The sequence below is a fragment of the Mus caroli genome, unplaced genomic scaffold (assembly GCF_978045245.1).
Source record: "Mus caroli unplaced genomic scaffold, Mus_caroli_1 scaffold_5, whole genome shotgun sequence".
Lineage (NCBI taxonomy): Eukaryota > Metazoa > Chordata > Mammalia > Rodentia > Muridae > Mus > Mus caroli.
This window is the reverse complement of record NW_028227260.1, coordinates 153,645,715-153,670,930: the sequence shown is the minus strand read 5'-3', so window position 1 is coordinate 153,670,930 and position 25,216 is coordinate 153,645,715. Positions and strand designations below refer to the sequence as shown.

Below are 25,216 nucleotides of genomic sequence, written 5' to 3'. Positions count from 1 at the left end.
AAACCCTTGGCAAAACCCCTCAGTTAAGCAAACTTGTACTTTTCCCTGCCCCACTCCTCCACTTGGCTTTTTCCTATATAAGCCTGTAAAAAATTTGGGTCGTGGTCGATTCTCCTCTACACCATGCCTGGTGTATGAGTTTCGACCCCAGAGCTCTGGTTTATGTGCTTTTTATGTGCTTTCTTGTTGTTGCTTTATTAAATCTTACTCTCTACATCTTAAGTTCGGTCTCAGTGTCTTCTTGGGTACGCGGCTGTCCCGAGGCTTGAGTGAGGGTCTGCCCTCCAGGGATCTTTCATCATGAACTGAAAAAAAAAGTTGAAAGCACACTGGAAGCAGAATAATTTCCTCTATCAAGGTCATATCTCTTAAGTCTACCAACTAAGGACCAAATATTCAAATGCTTGAGACTTATAGGAAACATCTCATTTAAGCTACCCTGGCCTCATAGTCTTGGAGCCATATATCATTAATCCAAAATACATTTAGTCCAACTTCAAAAGTTCCCATAGTGTTTGACAATCTCAAGATTCTGTCGAATCCAAACTCTTCTTTGAGGCTCAAATTTGCCTCTTATTTTAAAACTGCAAAAACACTTGCACCACACAGCGCTTTCTGATCATGGCTTTCCCTCCTTTATCTCCTCTCAGATCCTTCTACTTTCCCACTGCTCCATCTCCATGCCTTCTTTCTCTCACTTTCTAGAAAAAAAGTCAAATAAAATATTCAAACCAGATGGGCATGGTGGTGCAAGCCTTTAATCCTAGCACTTGGGAGGCAGAGGCAGGTGGATTTCTGAGTTCGAGGCCAGCCTGGTCTACAAAGTGAGTTCCAAGCCGGGAGTGGTGGCGCATGCCTTTAATCCCAGCACTCGGAAGGCAGAGGCAGGCGGATTTCTGAGTTTGAGGCCAGCCTGGTCTACAAAGTGAGTTCCAGGACAGCCAGAGCTACACAGAGAAACCCTGTCTCGAAAAACCACAAAAAAAAAAAAAAAAAATCAAAGTGAGTTCCAGGACAGCCAGGGCTATACAGAGAAACCCTGTCTCGAAAAACCAAGAAAAAAAATTCAAACCAGAATAGAAAACAAAAAGCAAAAACCTAAAGAAATCATGAGAAACACACACATACCCCAAACTCATGAAAATGTATAATCAGAAACCATAATATGTAAGCAAAAAACCTGCAAGGTAAAAAAAAAAAAAGCACAACAGTTTAAACAAAGAATTATGGACCAAAACATATTCAAAACTGATGCTGAGTTTATTCTCTGTTAGACATCTACTCATCTACTGCTGGGCATGAGGCCTGCCCTTTAGTGTTGTTTGTATACCCAGTGAGTGCTTGTCATTTGGTGATAGCTCCTGGGTTAAGCATAGTGGTTGTGGTGGTTTGAAAGGAAATGTTATTCATAGACTTCTAAGGAGTGACATTATTAGGAGGTGTGGTCTTGTTGGGGGAAGTATGCCACTGGGGGTGGGCTTGGCTATGGAACAAATTGACTTTCACCCTATGAACACACGCACGGATACACTTGGATATCACATGCACAAAACAGTGGGGTCAATTGAATATGGATTGAAACCTCCAAAACTATATCCTCTTTTTAAGTTGATTTGTGTTATGGTAATGAAAATACGACTAATGCATTAGACATGCCATGTTTATACTTTTTAAACTTTTGATGAGCATGTGTTGTTCTATATTGAGCTATTATGAATAATGTTGTTATATATTAGTGTAAATTTGTACATGTTTTGTTTAGATACATTTTAATTTTTCTTTCCTAGAGTTATATTAGAGGAACGATAGCGTGGCCATATGGTAGTTCTATGTTTAACTATTTGAAGATTCACTAGCAGTTCCCAAAATTGTTGTGAAATTTTATATTCATAAATAGTACATGAGGATTCCATTTTCTGCATGACAGAGATAACAGGCCTGCCACCCAGGGAGTGGGCTGACACCCTGATGATTCTAAAATACAGAGAGCATCAAGCCACTGATGACTATTCTGAGACTTAAAAGTCAGTGGGATTGATACATGTATAATACTATGTGCCTTTCCAGAAATTGTGAGGCTGAGACAGGGGAGTCACAGAATATTCAAGGCCAACATGAACCTCATGGTGAGTTCCAAGCCATCCTAGGCTATAGAAAAAGATTTTGTCTCAAAATAAACAAACAAAACAAACTCTAAATTTATTTTAGTTTTAAGTTTTTTTCTTGCTTCACATGTCCCTTTTTTCCATTAAATTTCTCCCTTATAAAAAGAAATTGTTGGAGAAAAGGGAAATTGAAGCCTTCTGAAACAGAGAAACTGGTTCCACCCTGATAGAAGCCAGCAAGAAGTAACACAATAGCTTAATAATTTAAAACCTAAGCAGAGAACAGAAGTCAGAACAAAAGACATTTTAAAATGTCTGAATGGAGGTCCAATTTATTTATTTAATTCTTTTAAATTTTGTCATTGAGATTATAACATTTAGCCATTACCTTTCCTCCAACCCCTCCCGTTTACCCCTTTCAGCTCTTCTTTACATGCAAGGCCTCTCTGTTCACTAATTATTACTTCATGCATATATATAATTAATAAATACAACCTTCTCCGTCTGTAGAATGTTACTTGTATGTTTCTTGATAGTCTCACAAAAGCATCTATTCTTTGGGCTTTTTCTTGTCACCTTGACCTTGGTCACCAAAGCTGGAGTTGAGAGTGATAAATCCAGGATTTGCTTGCAAGCACTTTAAAACTGTTGGAGTGGCTAAAATGAATGTGAGATCCCTCTCAGATGTCATCTAGAAAGGGAGAGATGATATTTAGCAATAATTTAGGTTTTTTAGGGTTAATACAACAGTGGGCCCATCTCTCTGGATTGTAGGGATGTGCTTCTGTGTTGAAATTGAGCCAAGGTTGTAATGTCCAATATCTTGACAACATTTTTATTATCAAGAAGAAAATAGTGAGGGGTAACTGTCTAAAAACATCTCATTTGGATTTAAGTCTAAATGCTAGAGAGTTGGTGATTCTGTTTTGTTTTGTTTTGTTTTGTTTTGTTTTGTTTTGTTTGTTTGTTTGTTTTGTTTTGTTTTTTTCAATGATTTTACGCTTTAGCTACACTTTTCTATTGGGTGTTTTAGACCATGCAGATGGCCAAAATTAACCCATTGTTTTAAATCAAGATCAGTTGAGGATCTAGTTCTCAGGTATCACTCAGACTGGGGAGGAGTCTCTGGCTCTTTCGCTTTATTTTATCACCTTTTCCCTTTGTGTGATGATTAATTGAACACTTTGTTCAACTGTGGCTTTATTTGAAAGCATTAAAGGAAGGTCTTTCTGTGTTGACTCTGAAGAATGCACAGTGGTTAGAGTCCACTTTGTATGGTCTTCATGGTTCCTGAAACAAGAGACCTTGCCACAACTGTTGAGAGATGCCTGTCAATCTCTTGCAATCTAGCTGATCATGGAGGGCAAGGGCCAAAAATTCTCTTTTAATCCCTCTATCTACATTTGTATAGGCTAAGTATGGTTATTGACACCCAGAAGGTCACTTACACTATTCTGGAATTTTTAACTTTTGTATAATGTTTAGCTAATGCTTGGGTAAAACACAAATATTTACAAAAAACTTAGAGATACATTTTTGTTTTTTCCTTTCCTTTCCTGAAAGGGCTCTAATTTCACCTCTTTCTAACTCTTGTCTTGCCCTTCCTGTCTCTCATGTCTGTGTCCAGGCACCAATAAGGGTTTTATTGTCTTTTTATAACCAACTCCTATATAAATGCAAGTACTCTTACACTTTTGGTATTCCCTAAGTAGTCTCAACAGAGAGTACAACTGTCGCACCTGACAATCCCACACAGTTTGAGGAAGTCATCTAGAACAGTGCTCTAGTTCCCTAAAAGGCAGTTAAGAGGTATCTATTCTGAGCATGGGAGGTGAATAAAACAATTGATAGAAACTGAGCAGGCAGCTTCGGGCAGCTCACAAATTCTTGGAAAGTACTCCAAACATTGAGCTATATACTCAGCCCAAATTTCTGAGAGTTCAAGCCATAATGCATGTGATATATTTTACAGTGACCCTCAGAATCTTATGCCGATTACTCATTTTCTTTGATAATATAATCAAGACTCATAAAAGAAGGTATTAATTTTCTTATTGTTCCATGTTTTTGACAAGGAGTGAAACAAGTATGAAACATACATATGATCAATATAAATGGGGAATAATCCCTGGCCTAAAGGATCCCTGAAAAGAAGTTTCCTATTATTTTTGGACTCACGTAGCTACAGTCAAGTGAAAGGGAAAGACTTGGAGTAGACAAGTATTGATCCAAAGAGTGAGTTTTATTCAACCTTTAGCTAAACATTACACAAAAGTTAAAGTTGCAGAGTAGGGTAACCTTTGAGAAGGTGATCAAAAGCAGAGGAATGTAAAAGTCTTGGCTGAGCTTCACCCAGCAGACACCACCATTAAGTAGGCCTCCAAGTACAGTGCACATATTCATTAGGAGTAATTTCCACATACGAGTCTGAGTTCCTCACTTTAGCTTCTCCTGAGGCTGTAATGTACTGGCTAGGCAAAAATGTGTCTGGGAAGGGGCAACTTTACTAATGAAAGCTTCCAAACTAACAAACTACAATTGCCTATGATAAATCCTGAAAAATTACATACAGAATTTTGGCTTAAAACTGGACTACTCAACTTCATTCCTTGATTTCTAAAGGCCTGAATAAATGATAATAAACTCCCCTCATCGTGTATTCAAAAGAACCAGGTTTTTGAAAGTCTGATTGAATACAAGCCCCTCCCTGCCCAATAGTTCCAGGCCATAGAAAAAGAATTAGTCTCTCCTGGAAGACTAAATGTAACCATGAACACTAACCAGTGTCAAGCCAAGGAAAGAGCCTCTGGAGCTCACCAACATCTATGTTAGGAAACTAACAGGCCTATAAGCTCCTAAGAGCTTCATACTGTACCAGTTTATTGACACAGATGATAACAAGATGTTAGAAATTACAAAGACTACTCTTTAGTAGATGTGGTTGTTTGAATATGCTTGGCTGAGAGAGTATCACTATTAGGTGTGCCCTTGTGAAGTAGGTGTGGTCTTGTTGGAGGAAGTATCTCACTATGGGGATGGGTCTTGAGGCTCCTATGCTCAGGTTCTGCTCAAAGAGAAATGAGAGCCTCCTCCTGGCTGCCTGCAGGATAGAGTGTTCTTCTGGGCTGCCTTGGGATCAAGTTGAAGAACCCTTAGCTCCTTTTAGATAGCATGTCTGCCTGTATACTACCATGCTTCCCACAATGATAATAATGAACTGAACTGCTGAAACTGTAAGCCAGCCCCAATTAAATGTTTGCCTTTATAAGAGTTGTCTTGGTCATGGTACATCTTCACAGCAATTGAAATCCTAAGACAGAATGAGTGGGAAACACCTCTGGCTGCAGTACTGGTGTAAATAGGCCCAAGAGAAAACTAGTGCTGCCTTTGTCTGCTTACCTTACCTTCCTGTTTATGAGTGCATCTACTCTGTTGCTCATGCTGCCACTGCTACTATTTTTTGCTGCCATCAGAACTCAGTTTCTTCAGACTAAAGACCAGAAACTCTCCAGAAATCGTCTAGGTTGTCAATATCATATTGGGAATGCTGAGATGTCTAGCCCTGTGGATCAGTTATCAGGCTCTTAGATTCTCCCATATGTAGAGAGACATTGTAGGACTACCTAGACTATATTGTGTAGGCCAATCTAATATGCCACCTTCATAATATTATATATAGATAATATATAACATATAGTATATATAAAATATAACATTATATATTATTATGTATAAATGTAACAAATAATTTTCTGTATATTTATTTTAAAATTTTGGATATATATATATACATACAAACACACACACACACACACACACACACACACATATATATATATATATATATATATATATATATATATATATATCAGATCTGTTCCTCTAGAGCAGTAGTTCCCAACCTGTGAGTTATGACCGCTCTTGCAAACTCGTATCTCCAAAAATTTTTTCATTTCTAATCATAACAGTAGCAAAGTTGTAGCTGTGAAGTAGCAATGAAAATAATTTTATGGTTAGGGGTCACCACAACTTGAAGAAATGCATTAAAGAGTTGAAGCATTAAGGTTGAGCATCACTACTCTAGAGAACTCTCAGATATCTTAGTAGTTAGCAGTGTCAAGTTGACAAGCATGTACTGAAAGACTCCAAAAGGAGCCCCTCGCTCAGGCCTCAGGATAATAGCGGACACCCAAGAACTCACGACAGACCGAGCTTGTTGCAAACCACATGAGGCTTTATTCGGGGAAAGCCAGAGCTCTGGGGACGACTCATATCCCACGCAGGGGTAGAGGAGTCGACCCCAAGGGGAAAGAGGTCCCTCTTTTTATAGGCCCTCAGGGGGGGGAAGGAGTAGGGGGAGAGTAGGGGATTTCTAGATCTAAACAATGTCTATTCTCAAGAAATGGGTATGGGAGGGGTACAAGGAAAGAGTCTAATGAAGGTGCAGCAATGGACACACACCTGGTCAGAACATTGGCAGACACACAGGTTCAAGGAGTGGCCAGAGCATTGTGCACCTCTATTTTTCTAAATCAGTGAAGCTAGTTCTGCTAACACTGATGTCTATCTTGCCAATTTCAGCACTTCTGTGTCTTTTTATATTCTGCCAGGATCTTTCAGTAGAATTTTTTTCAACCTATTATATTATAATTTTTAAAAAAATATTTATTTACTTTATGTATGTGTACATTGTAGCTGTCTTCAGACACACCAGAAGAGGGCATCAGATTTCATTACAGATGTGGTTGCTGGGAATTGAACTCAGGACCTCTGGAGGAGCAGTCAGTGCTCTTAACCACTGAGCCATCTCTACAGCCCCTTAAAATTTAATTTGTAGTAAAACATAGAATTTAGATTATTAAAGCTAGTTAAATTGAATTACCATAAAGATCCATGTTCAAAAACTTGCCACTTCATTAGGTAACTAATTAATTATTTGTCTGTGGAGTCAGTGATGTGTGACATATCCACCAATAAGGAACTAACAAAGCCTTACCCTACTTTCCTATTACAGCCTAAATTTTGATTCTTCCTGAAACTTACTTCCTTATTATGACCTAATGTCAGATTCCTGCCTGAAGCCCATTTCCTTTTCCTTGGCCAATATCAGAAGCCTGCTAAACAGTACTCCAGAAGGTTTTCCACATCTCCCCCCTTTTAATTTAATAAACAAGGCTTAGCCTGTCTTAGGTTGTTCTGACAAGAATGCCTTCCTTATGCGTCCTCAAGACATGTGCAGAAGCTTGTTTTTGTTATATGAACAAAAATGGCCTTTTGATGTTTGTTATAAACAAACATGGCCTGTTAGTGTTATGAACAAACATGGCCTTTTGGCACATGCCTTTGTCTTAGGTCAGCAAGGCCCTTGTGTAGAATCTTACCCGTCCTTGGCTTGCCAGCCTGTTAAATTAATAACTCTGTTTGGTGCATGAAACTCAAGAAGAACGAAGACCAAAGTGTGGACACTGTGCCCCTTCTTAGAATTGGGAACAAAACACCCATGGAAAGAATTACAGAGATAAAGTTTGGAGCTGTGACGAAAGGATGGACCATCTAAAGACTGCCATATCCAGGGATCCATCCCATAATCAGCTTTCAAACGCTGACACCATTGCATACACTAGCGAGATTTTGCTGAAAGGACCCAGATATAGCTGTCTCTTGTGAGACAATGCCGGGGCCTAGCAAACACAGAAGTGGATGCTCACAGTTAGATATTGAATGGATCACAGGGCCCCCAATGGAGGAGCTAGAGAAAGTACCCAAGGAGCTAAAGGGATCTGCAACCCTATAGGTGGAACAACATTATGAACTGATCAGTACCCCAGAGCTCTTGACTCTAGCTGCATATGTATCAAAAGATGGCCTAGTCGGCCATCACTGGAAAGAGAGGCCCATTGGACTTGCAAACTTTATATGCCCCAGTACAGGGGAATGCCAGGGCCAAAAAGTGGGAATGGGTGGTTAGGGGAGTGTGGGGGGAAGTGTATTGGGGACTTTTTGGATAGCATTGGAAATGTAAATGAGGAAAATACTTAATAAAAAATTAATTCTAAAAAAAAATAACTCTGTTTGGGGGTTCATTCTTAGTTTCAAGCCATGTACTTGGGCCCCTAACATATTGATGCTGTTAAAGGCAAGCTTTAACAGGATGGGCTGGAATAAGATTATTCCCACGACAAGAAGAGCTAGCATGATCAAGCCATATATGCCATTCTTGAAGCGTGACCAGGATGGAAATACTGACTTCAGGCCATGAATAATCCTATCAGCTACATCAGAAGCATCGAAGCTTAGTGGAGCAGCATTCTTTAAATTCATAATCTCTGTGTGCAAGGCTAAGATATCCAGAGAGGTGTTGGAATCATGCCAAATACCCTGCAAGTGTCTTTGAACCCTTTCCAAATTATAGTGACTATTGTTGTGAACCTTAGAAGTAACACAAATCCACTGGTATTGGCATGGCACTTGAGATGGCTCCTCACTTTCAGGCTCTGAACCTACTCTTCACTACTCTTCAATAATTTGAATTGTATTATATATAAAGAGCATCAATCCATCACCCCAAATGCCTATCTAAATCCTCCTAAATACTCAGAGCATTAGTAACATTTTTTGCTAAATAGTTAACAAAAGTAGCTGTCTTAACTTCTTGTGTCAAAGCAATTGCAGAGGCAGTGGTGCTAGCTATCAATGCAATTAAAGCTGCTATACCAGCAATAATTAAGCCTACTGCCCTTTTGCTTCTGCTTAAAAGCTGACTCACTTCTTCCAGTACCTGCAAGCTTTTTTTTTTTTTTTTTGAATAACAAGTTCCTGTAATATTCACAGGCAATAAAACAAAAACTGGTTAATAGACCACCATAACAGACATGCCAGGTTTCAGCACACTAACACAATTAGAAAGTGTACAATCAATACAACTCACATTAAATACTGTAAAAGAATCAAAAGTAATTTTGACATGACCAAGTAAGAAAAGATTGTGAGCTTTAACACATGCACTATCACTTGTTTGAAATCCAGATCCTGGCTCAATTTTATCTGTAACTAAAGTAACTTTATAGAGAGATACAGTTAACTTCCATATATGCCTTTGGGCCTGCTTCTGATTGCAAAAGGCCTATGGACATCTCTTTTGGCCAATGTCTGACTGATTCCCTGCCCAATCAATAATTTGCATTATATTGGAAACATTAAACCACATTGGGGGTTGATTAAGACATTCTTCCCAAATAATAACTTTGTTAAATGCCTGTTCCACATCCTCTGTGGGTACAGATCCACAAGGTTGTAGCTCATAAGGGTCAAGGGCAAATCCCTTATAATGTTTTGGCATGCCTATGTTTATGATCTGAATTACAGTTTGTGAAACCTTTTTTCCCACGTTTGAGGAAACACTGAAATATACCCATTATTTGTACTATTCTTCACAAAGTAAATAGGGATCCCATCACCCAATGCATTGAAAGTCACAGCCTTATTATATATTGAATCCCTTTTCCAAGGGGATCCAAGAAATTGAGTATTATTACTAGTCACAAGAACCTCGGGTCTGGTACACACTGTTGGATGTATCAGTAGTAGGTCAGCAACATAGGCCCAATGGGCATCACCATGTGCAGAAATCATCATCATCAGTAGGGGAATCAGGGGTTGTTCCATTTGTTGCACCAGCCTCTTTGGCAACCATTGAGCCTCATTTTCTTCCTATGAAAAAGCACAAATGTGATCTCATCCCCATATGAGTACAAGGTCGAGTCCATGCCATTGGCCTGTCATAGGATCCTTCCACTTCACTGAAGTATACGTAGTAGAAGTGTGAGGATGACAAAAACGCTCAGCTGCTGAATGTCCATGCATATCCAAATTAAAAAAATTTAAAATAAAAAGAGCATGATTTAAATAGTTTTTTGGTGTACAGGGGGGTATAACTCCCCATTTTTTATTTTATGAAGATATTGTTTTAAAGTTCCATGGGCCCATTCTACAATGCCTTGTCCTTGAGGATTGTAAGGAATCCCAGTAGTATTGGTAATGTTAAATTTTTGACAGAAAGTGACAAATGTTCAACTGCAATAGCCAGTTCCATTATCTGTTTTAATCTGACAGGGAACACCCAGTATAGAAAAACAATGGAGACAATGTTTAATTACGTTTTTTAGTTGCTTCTAATGTTAAAGCAGTTGCAACTAGAAAGCCTGAAAAGGTGTCAATATTCACATGTACATATTTTAATTTTCCAAAATCAGAAATATGAGTAACATCCATTTGCCATAATTGATTAGGTATAAATCTTCAAGGATTAACACCATTATGTGGCAAAGGTAGAAATTGAGGACAATTCAATTCATTCAGTGCAAGTCTTTATAATCTGACATGTACATTCTCTAGAAATACCAAATTGTTGTCTCAAGCTATTGTTATTTTGATGATGTAAAGAATGAGATTGTTTAGCCAATTGTTCCTGTATAAGGCCTACAACTTTCCTGGTATAAAAATCTTCTGTGGCACTGCCCTCACTAAGGGGTCCAGGCAATCAAGTATGAGCTCTTAAATGACCTACAAAATAAGGAACTGTACGTTCTCTTAAATTGAGTTGTGTTTGCATAAATAATTGCAAAATTTGAGAATTAGCAGTATCTAAAAAGGGAACAGTTTCAAGTAGTTGTAAACCATGAGCTATATATTGGCTGATGGTACACAAATTAAAAGCTTGATTTTTTAGCATTTCAAAAACAGCAGCTACAGCATGTCGTTCAATTATTTGTGCTGAAGCAGGGGGAAATTCAATAGAATGAACATGTGATCCAATCACATATGCTGCCTTCCCATTAGATGAGCCATCTGTAAATATAGTAAGTGCGTTCTCTATAGACTTCATGGGTAAGTTTACAGGGTAAACAAAAGCATGCATAGAGGCAAATTATAACAATTTGTCTTTTGGATAATTTTTATCATTTTTGCCTAAAAATTTTGCACATGCAATAGGCAAAATATAAGTATTTTGCAATAACCAATCTAAATGCTGTTTGGAATAAAGGATAAATATTTCATCAGGTTCTTTCCCAAAATATTTCTGTGACTCTATCCTACATTTCTGTATTAACACAGCAACAGTCTCATAATAAGGTGTTAAAACTTTCTTTGGAGATGAAGAAAGATGAATCCACATTAACGGTCGCTTTTGCCAAAGGACTGCTGTGGGTGCATGAGTTGTAGCAATAATGCAAGCAGCCAACAACTGATCATAGTCTATAGAATGTATCTGTTGTTGGGTAATAGCTTCCTCTACTTTCTGCAAAGCTATTCATCCCTCATCTGTTAATTGTCAAGGGAATTAGTATTTGCACTCCCCTTGAGGGTATCAAATAGAGATTTAAATTCTCCTGTAGTAAGCTTAAGGTGAGGTCTTAGTCAATTAATATCTCCTAACAAACTTTGAAAATCATTTAGAGTAAATAAGTTATCTTTCCTTACTTGAATTTTTGTGCTGAAATTTGTTTAAGATATAACTTATATTCCAAATATTGAAAAAGGAATTTGCCTTTGAATCTTTTCTGGAGCAACAACAACTCCAAAATTCTAAAGCTCTTTGTATAAGAGCAAAGCCTTGTAGTAAAATTCCATCAGAGGAACCAGCTAATAAAATATCCATATAATCAATAATATACACTGTATTGAAGTAGTGACAAAAATTTTTTACATAATGTGTTGAGGCTGGCCTGCAGCTTTCATGTCCGGTTTCGAGCCTGGGAGGCAACTAGAGCTGAAAGAGAAGAGGGAACATAGGCAGGTCAAGAAATAAAGGAAACCAAGACATGCTAGACTGCTCAAGGCTCAAATGTTTAATGGTGGATGTGCTTATAAAAGAGGGGGGAGGACTATTCCCGCCAATTCACCCTTGGAGCCTGGAACCAGCTGCAGGTGACTACATGCAGGATAGGGCATAGTCTCAGGCTTCCGAGCAGGTAGCAGTATCTTGAAGAGGTACAGCTACAGTGGCTGAACAATAGAGTGATCTAGGGAGGCAGGCTCCACCTTAGGTAATCTCCTTAGTGGCAGCAAAATCGAGGTCTAGCCCAGCCAGCTTCAGGTTCGGGGAAGGTTACGATAAGGTAGGGCTATTAGCCTTTCCTTGAGGCAAAACTTTCATGGATTCTTTAAAATTACAAGCAAGGTCAGTAAAAGCAAACCCTTTACAATCATCAGGATTCAAAGGAATAAAGAAAGATCTTCCAAATCCATAATAATTCTATAATGGAGTAGGCAGGCCAGTTTGTAATGCCTCTACAAGTTCCATAGCCTCATGAACCTTTTGCAAACCCTGCAACAATCTCCATCTACTGGATTTTTTCTTAATTACAAACATGTGCAAGTTAGAATCCTGAGCCCGTGCTTGAATTTTAAGTTTCTCTTGTAACACCAGAGCACAACCACAATTTTGAGAAGCAAAACCTAATTTTAACAGTGTAAACAATCCATTCTCTTTAAAAATCAACACCAAAAGTATTACTTTCACGTTATAAAGTTTTTAAGTGTTTCCCTACTTTTGAACTGCAGTTAGCAAGCCTGGGTCATTCAAAGCACGCAAGAACTTTGGAAAGCAAAACTCAAACTCCAACAATCTAGTCTCCCAAAAACACCAAGTGAATCACCTCCATGCTACAAAGTTTGTGTGCCTGTTCCTGCACACGAATGCATACCTCAAAGAGACACTGCCCTAAATCCTATCTTTTATAAGTCTGGTCTCTAGGATAAGAATTACATGAAATATTACCCAATTTAGGTGTATCTTTAGAGATCTGTTTCCATGGGTTGACTCCTGCCACATGTTTTAGTTCTGAATTACTCCAACTCGGAGTTATCAGTTTTAATCCAACTTTCTGTTACCAATGTTACAAATTTTTAACCATACCAAATAACTTATAAACAAAACATGTAGAAAATATTTATACTTTTAAAACCAGTCAGAAACAAAAATGAAGAGTCTGCATACATTTACTTAATGAAACCAAACAAAATTCTTAACCTTTCTAGCTGTAATTTTAGAAGAAGAACTCCTTTGCACCTGATGAATCCAATAATCACAAGCACAGATATTATTCTAGGAGAAACAACCATCAGTTTCCTTACCATAGAACTTGAGAAGCTGCTGGTCCCTTTAAGAGTGGCTTTTCAGAGAAGCTCCTGGCAGGGCTTCTCCAGCTGTGCTAGACTCCTAGCTACAGGTATAGGGCTCCAAAGGCTAATTCATACTGTTTAGTCATTCTCTCTCTCTCTCTCTCTCTCTCTCTCTCTCTCTCTCTCTCTCTCTCTCTTTCTCTCTCTCTCTGTCAGTTAGGGCTGAGCAACCAGAAAATAAAGTTTCAACTGTTTTTTTATTTTGAACATGAAACACAGAACAGTCAATTAAACCACAAAACAAAAACACAGACTTAACATAAAACAGTCCGTTTTGGCAGACATGGACGGACTGGTGTGTCAAGGACAGACAATATACAGAGAAGAAAGAGAATTAGACATCCCTAAGGGACCCAGATAGCCTCCTAAGAGATCCAGAACCAAGCATTCCTCCAGTAGGAGCCAGAGAGGAGGCAGGACATCTCCAGACCTCCTCGTGTCCCTAGGGAGAGCTCTGAAACAGCGTGCATTCATTTTCCTTCTCTTTCACCAAATCATTCCCAGATAGAGAGGACTCCTTTTCTGAAACTCATTCTCATGTCTCAGGTGTAAACTATCTCTAATCAGGGAACAAGATTAAAAGCACCTATGAGAATTACCTTTGCTTCTCTAGATTTTCACATAGTTCTAAACACATACAGAAAACACATTTTACCTTTACCTTGTCCTTCTACAAGTTTTATTCACTGCTGGCCAAAATCTTCTTTACTTTCCTTTTACACGTGCTTCCAATTCCTGAGGTGTACATCACTGTATCCCAATTACTAGAGCTCCACCATTGAGGCGCCATCTGACCAAGTCTACTCAGTCAACAGATTCTCCAGTGTGGGAGTGAGAATTAAAGAGAAAAAGACAGTTAGACAACATTGTAGCATGACCCCAGTCAATTCTGAGACTGAAGGCAAATTTAATTTTTACAGTCCACTTTTTATACCATTTTAATTACATGCAAGTATTTTGGGCAAGTGGTACAATAAGGAACTAACAAAGCAGTAAGCAAAGTCCTGTGATTACTCCCATGACAGTTGTCTAAAAGGGCTTGTCATAATGACCGAAATACTGAAGCCTACTTCCTTGTCCAAGCCCAAAATCTTGCCTCAAGCCAAGTTCTGTTCTACCCTAAGACTAAAATTCCTGCTTTATGTTACTTCTCTATTACAGCCTAAAGTTAGATTATTGCTTAAACTTACTTCCTTATTATGCCCTAATGTCAGATTCCTGCCTGAGTTTACTTCCAAAGTCAGATTCCTGTCTGAAGCCCTTTTCCTTGTCCTTGGCCAATGTCAGACTCCTGCCAAGCAGTATCCCAGAAGGCTTTCCACAACCTGGGTTTAATTTTCAGCACCCACATGGCAACTCACATCTGTCCAAAACTCCAGTTCCAGGACTTTGACACCCTGTTCTGATCTCTAGGGGCACCAGGCAAACATGTGGTTCACAGATATACATGTAAGCAAAACACTCAAACACATAAAGTAAAATAAAATAAGTAAATCTAAAAAAAATTTAAAAAGAAGAGCAATTAGTTTTATGCAATGTAACTAATCTATATTATTTCATGCACACAGGAGTGGGATGAATGACAGGTACTTAATTGTTCCTGCTACAGTGACTGAAACTTCTATTGAAAGACTCTGAAAGGAGCCCCTCGCTCAGGCCTCAGGACAACAGAGGACACCCAAGAACTCACGATAGACTGAGCTTGTTGCAAACCACATGAGGCTTTATTCGCGGAAAGCCAGAGCTCTGGGGACGACTCATATCCCATGCAGGGGTAGAGGAGTCGACCTCAAGGGAAAGAGGTCCCAGTTTTTATAGGCCCTCAGTGGGGAAAGGAGAAGGGGGGAGTAGGGAATTTCCAGATCTAAACAATATCTATTCTAAAATGATTGATTCCTCAAGAAATGGGTATGGGAGGGAAACAAGGAAAGAATCTAATGAAGGTTCAGCAATGGGCACACACCTGGACAGAACATTGGCAGACACACATGCTCGAGGAGCGGCCAAAGCATTGTGCATGTTTATTTTTCTAAATCAGTGAAGCTAGTTCTACTAACAATAAAATCTATTTTACCAATTTCAGGGCTTCTATGACCTTTTACATTCTGCCAGGATCTTTCACTATCCTTTCCAAAGTAGAATAGGTTCTGGTAAATACTAAAGTATAGATGGAAAAGTAACTGTGAAAAACAAAATAATAGATCAATTGCACAACAATAGAATCCATTTGGTGCCTGAAATGAAACTCAGAGCAATAAAATAGTGTTATCTATTAGCAAAATTATACCAGATGCCTAGAATAGCCAAGTTGTGTTTTTAACCAATGCTTCTGCTTTGACAATCTGAGTAAAGTCTTTCAAATCTATGTAGCATAGCTCAGGGAATCATTATTGTCATATTATATGATAATGAACTACTAAGGACAGAGAAAAGCATTAATATAATAACTAGTAGGGACTCATGTTTTTCAAGTTATACCTACTATAAATGATATTATTCAGAAAGGATTTCGGGAAGTGCTCCCTACTGAGCCATCAGGCCTTGTGGCCCACACATATTACAGATCCATCATTAAACAAATGAAATATTTAATATTTAGAAAGGTTCTTTATTATATTTAAAAAGTATTATGGTAACATGCACATCATACCACAGTGTGTTGTATACAGACATTCTTTTTTTCTGGCTTGTATACAGAAAGCTATGAAAAAAAAATTGCAGGTTCCTGATCAGATGAAAGAAATAGACATCATCAAATGGTGGGCGCCAAAAGGAACATGTGAGCATCTCCACCCTGAGACTAGGAAGGATGTGGCAGATCTTAAAGGCACATAAAACTAAATTATATTACATACTGTGGCCACTTTCATGTATCAGAAGCCAGCTTTCTCATTGTAAAACAAACAAAGAAACAAACAAACAAAAAGACAGGAATAAAGAGGGGGAATGGTACAGATAATCAAAGGAGAAAATTAGAATATTTTGTTCTATTAATGCCAGAGACAGTGAGGTGAAGGCAAATGGACATTCAAGATTAGGCTATCTGGAAATGCCCAGCACAAACTTTCTTCTCTAAACAGAAGGAAATTGTGAAAAGGGTATTGTTTGGCTATAAAGAGTGGAGCCATGCTGAGACCTGACAACAGCACTGGAAAAGACAGCAAATTCCTTAGTTTCTGGCGAGAGATTCTCCCAAAGGCAGGTTTATAGGTGAGGATACTGGCAACTCAAGAAACTGGAAAGTTTCAAACTCTTCACAAAGCTTGATGACACTTACAGAAATAACCAGAAATCATCACAGCTTTAGAAAAAGTTTCAGAATGTCAGGGCCAGGAGCCATCCAAGAGCTGAGCTATTGTCTGATCTAGAATGCTCTGGGAGTCAAAGATTCCTGAATATGTATATTTCTCTTTGGGATCCTAAAGGAGGATTGTTTAAGGAAAAGCTTAGGAGGTTCCAAGAAAGCCTGATAATCAGTTAACTGATTAGAAAGACAATATAGGGTGTGAATGAGAAAACTGCTAAGATAAGAAAGTTTTCGAAAGAAACAGTTTACTTAGTCAAATGAATATATTACTGAAAGCTGAAACAGATTTAAAGAAGCAGATGAAAAAATAAGGGAATTTAAGATGACCTTTTAAATATTATTGCACATGGAAACCTAGAAAGTATGAAGAAAGTATGCAAAATCTTTGGAAAACCATTCATTGAATAAATACCCTCATTTTATGGACAGTGAAGGATGAGATGTGTGGACATAGAAGTCTATTCAGTGAAACAGTGGCTGAAAATATCCATAGTCTTGGAAAAGTTATAGATAAATATACACAAGAGGGATTAGGACCAAGTATAGACATAAGCAGAACCTAATAACATGCTGTGGATAAACCTTCAAAACAAAAGACAAGGAAATATGGCAGGTCATGGTGGTACACAGCTTTAGTTTCAGCACCCAGGAGGCAGTAATGGGTAGGCAGATCTCTGTGAGTTTCAGGCCAGCCTGGTCTCTTAGTGAAACATTTTCTCAAAAAAAAAAAAAAAATGAAGAAATAGGTTGTTTACTATAACTAGATAGTAAGAATATTGCTGAAGACATCACTCATTTTGAAAGTAGAACATAATGAAATCAAACTCAAATGACCAAGAAATGCTCTCTCTATAAACTAGTATTCATAGTGCTGGAAGTTGTTATGCAGACTGCTGGAGAAGATTTTGCTCAGCACTAGATACTGCATACTGCAATAATGACCTGAAGTGGAAGCTTAGGGGTTCTTTAGAAAGACAGTTGTATTGGATGATGATTTGCTGGGACAAACAAGTGAAGGAAAGTTTTCCTGAAGCAGCCACAGATGAAAGCATGTTCTGCTAAAGCAAGCATGTGAAAGGACATGTGATCAAGGATTCTTCACTAATGACATACATGTATTAGTCTACCTTACACTGAGTAGTTGAACTCCAATTTTTGGGGACTCTGTAGAGAGAAACACACCAAAATACTTCTGGTGGTAAGCCTTGGCTTCTTGCCACTTCTGCAGACTCACTGCTTGTCAGCTAAGACAGACAGACTCACATGCTGAGGCAAGACACGATAAGGCAAGATCCATGATGTTTAGAGGGAGTATAAATAGGACCCAACCATCTGTGACAGAGGCTGAGCTTGGCTTTCTTGCACAGCTAAAAGTTTATTGGTCTCATGTCTTTGCGGAACTTCTGGTGTTCCTGGTAATCCTAGTCTCTCCTGTTGACTCATGCTGATTTGGCTAAGGCCTGGCTGTTCCTGCTAGGTTGTGTCACCAATGCTGCTATCCCTACAGTTGGTATCAGGACCTCTGAAACCCGTGAGGTCACATAGGTGGTACCCACACACCTGTTGCCAAGGCAACAGCCACTATATTCTCAGAATCCACTTGGCTCACCTCCCAACTTTACCTGTGACTACGTCAGCATCTATATGTAAAGAAAGGCCCCCTGATCTCTCTCTCTCATCCCCTTCTCTTTCCACTGCCACCTTGTCGCCCCACCCCACCCCTCTCAGCAAACCTCACATGGAGCTGTTTGGCCTGGTGTGGTCTTTCTGAAGCTGCACGATCAAGATCATAACACATACAGTACTGAACTTGACTGCTGGAATATCCATGAAGTGTTTGAGAGTGTATTGAGCTGCCACTGCTGGCCTGTGAACTGAACTCCTAATTTTCTGACAACACAGATGGGATGTTTTCCAAAGAACCATCACTACATAGGTCCACTTCCCCTGTATCCTTTATTTTCTACTACATCTGGTAGGTGGTGGGCTAGAAGGGAGGATAAAGCATTTAAGGATCATCATTAAAAATAAAATTTGAAAAAAATTAAAGTTAACAATGACCTACCATGCAAGGTGTGTCCAGTACTGCAATAATGCCTAGATAACTTATAAGGGGTAACCAACTCTTCTTCTATTGTACTTGAGGGCTCTTCCACACTAGAAAACCCATGCCTGTTATTTTAAAAATGGTCAAAACCCATGGCTAGGGAAGTCAAATGTCCTAGGAAAGAACCTATTGATTGATATTTTCCTGACTAGTCACGTTATTAAAATGTCTTTTAAATATATGTGTTTATATCATTAGGTTAGTGCTGCTTCTAACCAAGGGCAGAGAAGCTTCTTGTGCTAGGTGGGCAGTAATTAATATATAGATGTATTACTGTTCAAAGTGCTGAGAACAAATGACTGGGAAGACTCAATAGATGGGACAAACTCAGGGAACATCAAGGACGGTGGAGTACAACGAATGCAAAAGCCAGAGGATTGGGAAAAGCACTGTGCAAATGGTATCCTCTAGACATGATGTGACTGTTGCACAATACCTACTCATTATCAAGCCAGTTACAAATTCCAGCATGAAGGTGGGACAGTTTCCTGACCTGGTATTTATTGTGTATCCAAGTCTGGCCTCCAATGGGGGAACCCCATGTAAGAAGAAAGAGGAATTTTGGGAAGGGGAAGGAGGAGGAAGGAGGGGAAGGAGGAGAAGAAGGAAGGGGAAGGAGGAGGAAGGAGGGGAAGGAGGAGGAGAAGGAAGAAGAACCCATCAACCTGACTCTCTCTCTCTCTCTCTCTCTCTCTCTCTCTATATATATATATATATATATATATATATATATATATATATATATTTCTATATATATATAGAAATATTCTTTCTTATATATAAGAATATATATAATATATTCTTATATATATAATATATATAAGAATATATTTCATATATATATATATATATATATATATATATATATATATATATATATATATATATATATGAAAACGACAAAATAAGTGAGCAAGAGCAGGGAAGTCTCATGGGTTTCATATCATGGCCCAGACCCATTGGGGAGTTTGGGCATGAGTATGGGATAATATAAGAGGTGAGACTATAAGACATTAAATACACATTATGACATTACATACCTCTGAAATTAGAAAAGAGTAAGTTCTATTTAGCAGAAGAGAGAAAAGTAATGGTAGAGAAGAGTGAGATAAATTAACACTGGAGAAACATGGAACAAGAAGACAAATGAAGTTTCTTTCACAAATCAATGAATAAAACTTTTAGCTAGACTAAGAATTAATCAAGACCCATGAGTAAAACTGTGAATGAGATTTTTCCAGCCTTTTGATATGAGAGTTCTGTGAGTACCGAGAGAGAGATGTCTGTTATGTTCTTCTTCAGTTCTAGTAAATAAATGAGCTAAATTGGGTAGAGTGAAAGCTGGGTCCTGCCTGAGTTATCCACCTACTCCAGCTAAACAGTGATCTTTGTTGCCTCATGTCCATACTGATTAACCTTGGCATGAGGACCTGGGAGGCTATGACTGTTGTAGCCTCCTGCAAGCTGACCTTGCTTTACAAACTTGTAGCCCACTTGGGTGAATGTCCCCTCATATCTGTTAATATACTCACAGTTGTGGGAAAAACCATACCTCAGTAACACCTCTCAATGTCTCTGAGTGTGGTGGAAGCAACCCAATCCAAACAGTATATGGTGGGATGGGAAATTAGTCATGAGAACTTAATAACCATGCCATCCTTGACTCTAACAGTCTTTATCCCAGCTCCTATATAACACAGCCTGTCTCACTCTTCAGCATTAGATTGCTACTCTTACACAATAATGCCTTCTAATTTCCTTTTCACTGTAGACACTGATTCTCACCATGTGGACTTGAAAGTATGAAATTGTGTCCAAGTCACAATCATTTTTCTAGGGTCACAGTTTTCATAAAGGAGGACATCTCTTGAATCAGGTCAAAGGAGAGGTCCCTGAGATTTGAAGAGATAAAAACACAGAGATTTGTAATGTGGTTGGACTGCTTGTGATAAATTTCCATCATAGCACTTATAGCAGAATGTTCAGAATATCAGTTTGCTTGTGGACTTACAATATGACTTACTTAGAGATTGGGTTATCGTCATCACTCAGAAGAGGAAATCTCTGGAAGGATACAGTTGAAGAGGATGGATATGTGAGTGATGGCAGCCCAGCCACCCAGTGTGGAGTCTGGGTTTGAGAGCTGTAAAGAGCACCAACAGCACAGAGGGTTTGTACAGTCCAGAAGCTTATCTACAGCTAGCAGATTTTGGGTGGTATTTTATGGAGTATCAAAGCACAAAGACTCTAAATGTAAAAATGTTTGTTTACTTGAGGATATATCTAAAACAATAGGATATGTAAATATTTGGCTTTCTTACTGACAGACTAATGGGTAATGAGCATCACTCTGCTGTGGAAAAATTAGCAACCTAGGAGCCAATACACAGATGTCACATTTTGTTAATCTAGATGTTGTATTGTGTCCATTTTTTTATTCCATCTCTTATTCTTGAAGCTATGATAAAATCAGGTTAATGAATTGCTGCATGATGGCTTTATCTATACCATGTTTAATTAAAGATGATTTCTAATTCTACAAATTCATTTTAGGGACTTTGCATGGATAAAAAAATCTCCTTGGGACAGAACTTTTTCTAATAAGCATTTGAGTATCCTGTTTCCTGGGCTAAAATGGAATTCTTGTTTTTATGAAGCTTTGGGAGGGGGAAAATGTATTAGACACAGTTGGGTTAGGAGCTTGGAGTCTCCTTGCAGAGAGATAGGAACAGAACTCCAGCCATCTTTTTACCAATCACTAAAATGAGAGACGTGAATACACTTCAGGATGATCTTGGCTAAATTCTAGTCACTGGAGACAATATAAAAGGCTCCAGTGGATCTTTCCCGGCAGAGAAGTGCTCATGAAATCTGGTGACTGAGATAAAACTAAAACTAAAGTCTAAGCTGAGTTTTTTTTTGTACAACTTGTAGCTTGGGTTGAAAGATTTTTAGGACTCAGTCAGAAAAGCTATTAATTTTGCAAACAAATACCAAAAATGCAGACATGTTCTTCAAAATATAAAATGTTCCTTGTATATCATTTTATTGTCTCTTTAAATTTGAAAGAGGACAATCAAATAAATAATATGTTGAGCAACTATGATTTATATTATATAGCTTAGCATGTAATGTGGCAGAAATGCAGACTATATAAATTTTACGTGTTTTAAATTTTAACTCTGAATGTCACAATAGTAAACAAAACTAACTGGCAGATATTTTCATCTATCATGACTCTGAAGGAAAACTTCATGGAATAAATGAAATCAAATTATTTCCCCTTTTATGTATAACATCCTTCATTTACAGTATATTTTAATAGATGTAAAAATGAACAAAAGTTGACAATTGCAGTTTGGATTTGAGGTTGCTACTTTCTCCACAGCAGACAGAAGCTTATCAACTAAAGTTTATCAATGACACAGTCAAATTTTTATAAATCCCATAGTTTTAAGATATATATCCCCAAGTAAGCAAAATTTTGCCAATGTAAAGTCTGATTGCTTTGCATTTCCATAAAACAACACCAAAAATCTGCTAGTTATAGATAAGCCTTGGGACTTTACAAACCCTCTGTTGTTGCTGCTCTTTGGAGCTCTCAAACCCAGACTCTACTCTTCCTGTATGGCCTGTCAACAAGCTTTGTCAAACCATCACCTCTAAACAAGGAAGGCATTTCTTTTTACATGCAAACATGTCAACAACATAGCGAGTTCCAGGAAAACCTGGGCTACAGGAAAATATGCCAAAAAGTAGGAAGAAAAAAAAAATAAGAAACAACAGCACAAGAAGAACAAAACCAAGCCAGCCAGCCATCTTTTTCTTTCTTTGTTTTTTTAAAAAAATAGATTTATTCATTTCATGTATATGAGTTTTTTATATGTCCTTAGACATATAAGAAAACAGTATCTGATCCCATACAGATAGTAGTGAGCCACCAAGTAGTTGCTGGGAATCGAACTCTGGACGTCTAGAAGAGCCATCTCTCCAGCTCCTAGCCTGCCATCTCAAACCAAGCTTTTTTGCATGTTACTGCCACCTTGTGGTATTTTTTTTTCAGTGCTAATCATTACAATCACTCACTCTTTATAGTAGTAGCTCAAACTAATCAGTACCAAGGGCATTTTCTTTGAATAGCAGTTAGCATCTTCTCCTCACACCACTAATTTACAAAGTACTCAAAAGTATGTTTCAAGAAAGTGGGGGAAATCCTTGAAGATATGGGCACAAGGGAAAAATTTTGGAACAGAACAGCAATGGCTTTCGCTGTAAGATCAAGAATCCAGAAATGGGACTTCATAAAATTGCAAAGTTTCTGTAAGGCAAAAGACACCGTCAATAAGACAAAAAGGCCACCAACAGATTGGGAAAGGGTCTTTACCAATCCTAAATCAGATAGGGGATGAATATCAAATATATACAAAGAACTCAAGAAGGTGGACTCCAGAAAACCAAATAACCCTATTAAAAAAGAGGTACAGAGCTAAACAATTCTCAACTGAGGAATATCAAATGGCTGAGAAGCACCTGAAAAAGTATTCAACATCTTTAATCATCATGGAAATGCAAATCAAAACAAACCTGAGATTCCACCTCACAGCAGTCAGAATGCCTAAGCTCAAAAATTCAGGTAACAGCAGAGGCTGGTCAGGATTTGGAGAAAGAGGAACACTCCTCCATTGTTGGTGGGATGGCAAGCTGGTACAACCACTCTGGAAATCAGTTTGGCGGTTCCTCAGGGAATTGGACAGAGTGCTACCAGAAGATCTAGCAATATCTCTCCTGGGCATATACGCAGAGGATGCTCCAACATGTAATTAGGACACATGCTCTACTATGATCATAGCAGCCTTATTTATAATAGCCAGAAACTGGAAAGAACCCAGATGTCCCTCAACAGAGGAATCAATGCAGAAAATGTGGTACATTTACACAATGGAGTACTACTCAGCTATTAAAAACAATGAATTTATGAAGTTCTTAGGCAAATGGATCTCAAGGATATCATCCTGAGTGCGGTAACCCAATCACAAAAGAACACACATGATATGAACTCACTGATAAGTGGATATTAGCCCATAAACTTAGATTATCAAAGATACAATTTGCGAAACACATGAAACTCAAGAAGAAGGAAGACCAAAGCATGGACACTTCATCCTTCCTAGAATGAGGAACAAAAAACCCATGGAAGGAGTTACAGAGACAAAGTTTAGTGATGAGACAGAAGGAAAGATCATCCAGAGACTGCCCCACCTGGGGGTCCATACCATAATCAACCACCAAACGCAGACACTATTGCAAATGCCAGCAAGATTTTCCTCACAGGACCATGACATAGATGTCTCTTGTGAGGCTATGCCAGTGCCTGAAAAATAGAGAAGTGGATGCTCACAGTCATCTATTGGATGGAACACAGGGCACCCAATGAAGGATTTAGAAAAAGTATTTAAGGAGCTGAAGGGGTTTGCAGCCCTATAGGTGGAACAATAATATGAACTAACCAGTACCCCAAAGCTCCTGTCTCTAGCTGCATATGTAGCAGAGGATGGCCTATTGGCCATCAATGGGAGGAGAGGCCCTTGTTCTTGTGAAGATTATATGCTCCAGTAGAGGGGAAGGCCAGGGCCAGGAAATATGAGTGGGTGGGTTGGGGACCAGGGCAGGGGGACAGTATAGGGGACATTCAGAGAGGAAAGTAGGAAAAGGGATATCATTTGAAATGTAAATAAAGAAAATATCTATAAAAAAGTATGTTTCAGAGGAACTTAGTCACTAGAACATAAAGCAGATATTTGGATCTTACACTTTAGTACAATCTACATCCAGATCTAAAGGCAACAAGAAAAGAGAGGCACTGGGTCTGGCTTGAGCCTCTGAAATGTATCGTTTTTTACTCAAACTATCATGGAACCCTTTACAGAATAGCTGTGCAGTGCTACTCCTGGGAGGCGAATGCCCTGGGCCATGACAAGGTACAGTGTCCCTCCCAGGTTAGTTCGGCTGTGGAACACCCCAAGGGCTGGCAGGCAGCTCAGTGTAATTGTACTAAAGTATAGTAACCAATTGCCTTTACCACAACTTAATATTTAAAAGTACATTTTATACAATTAACACCATTGATAGTATGCATGACTGAAATTTATCTCTAAAACATTTTTTAAGTGCAAGGCAGAAAAGGGAGATTTAATCAATATAGCCATTAGGAAGAGAATAAGTGACTTCCTGAAGTCTGTTCTTGGGGTCCTGAATTGAGATGAATGCTTAAATACAGAATTAGAGATATGCTGTCTCAGTCAAAGTATGATTCTGTGCATCATTGACCCTTCCTTGTCTGAGACTCAGTCTTATTCTGTAAAGGGTTCCATGATAGTTTGAGTAAAAAACGATACCCCACAGATTCATTTATTTGAATGCTTAGCCATAAGGAAGTGGCACTACTTGAGAAGAATTAGGTGTGGCCTTGTACTACTTGATGCCTAGTTGGAAAAAGTGTTACTGGTGGTGGGA

At 38.5% G+C, this 25,216-nt stretch overlaps 1 pseudogene; it reads left to right on the top strand.

Moving 5' to 3' along the window:
• Window positions 1-25,216, top strand: part of LOC110288980 (formylglycine-generating enzyme pseudogene) — a 39,312-nt pseudogene that overhangs the window by 11,921 nt on the left and 2,175 nt on the right.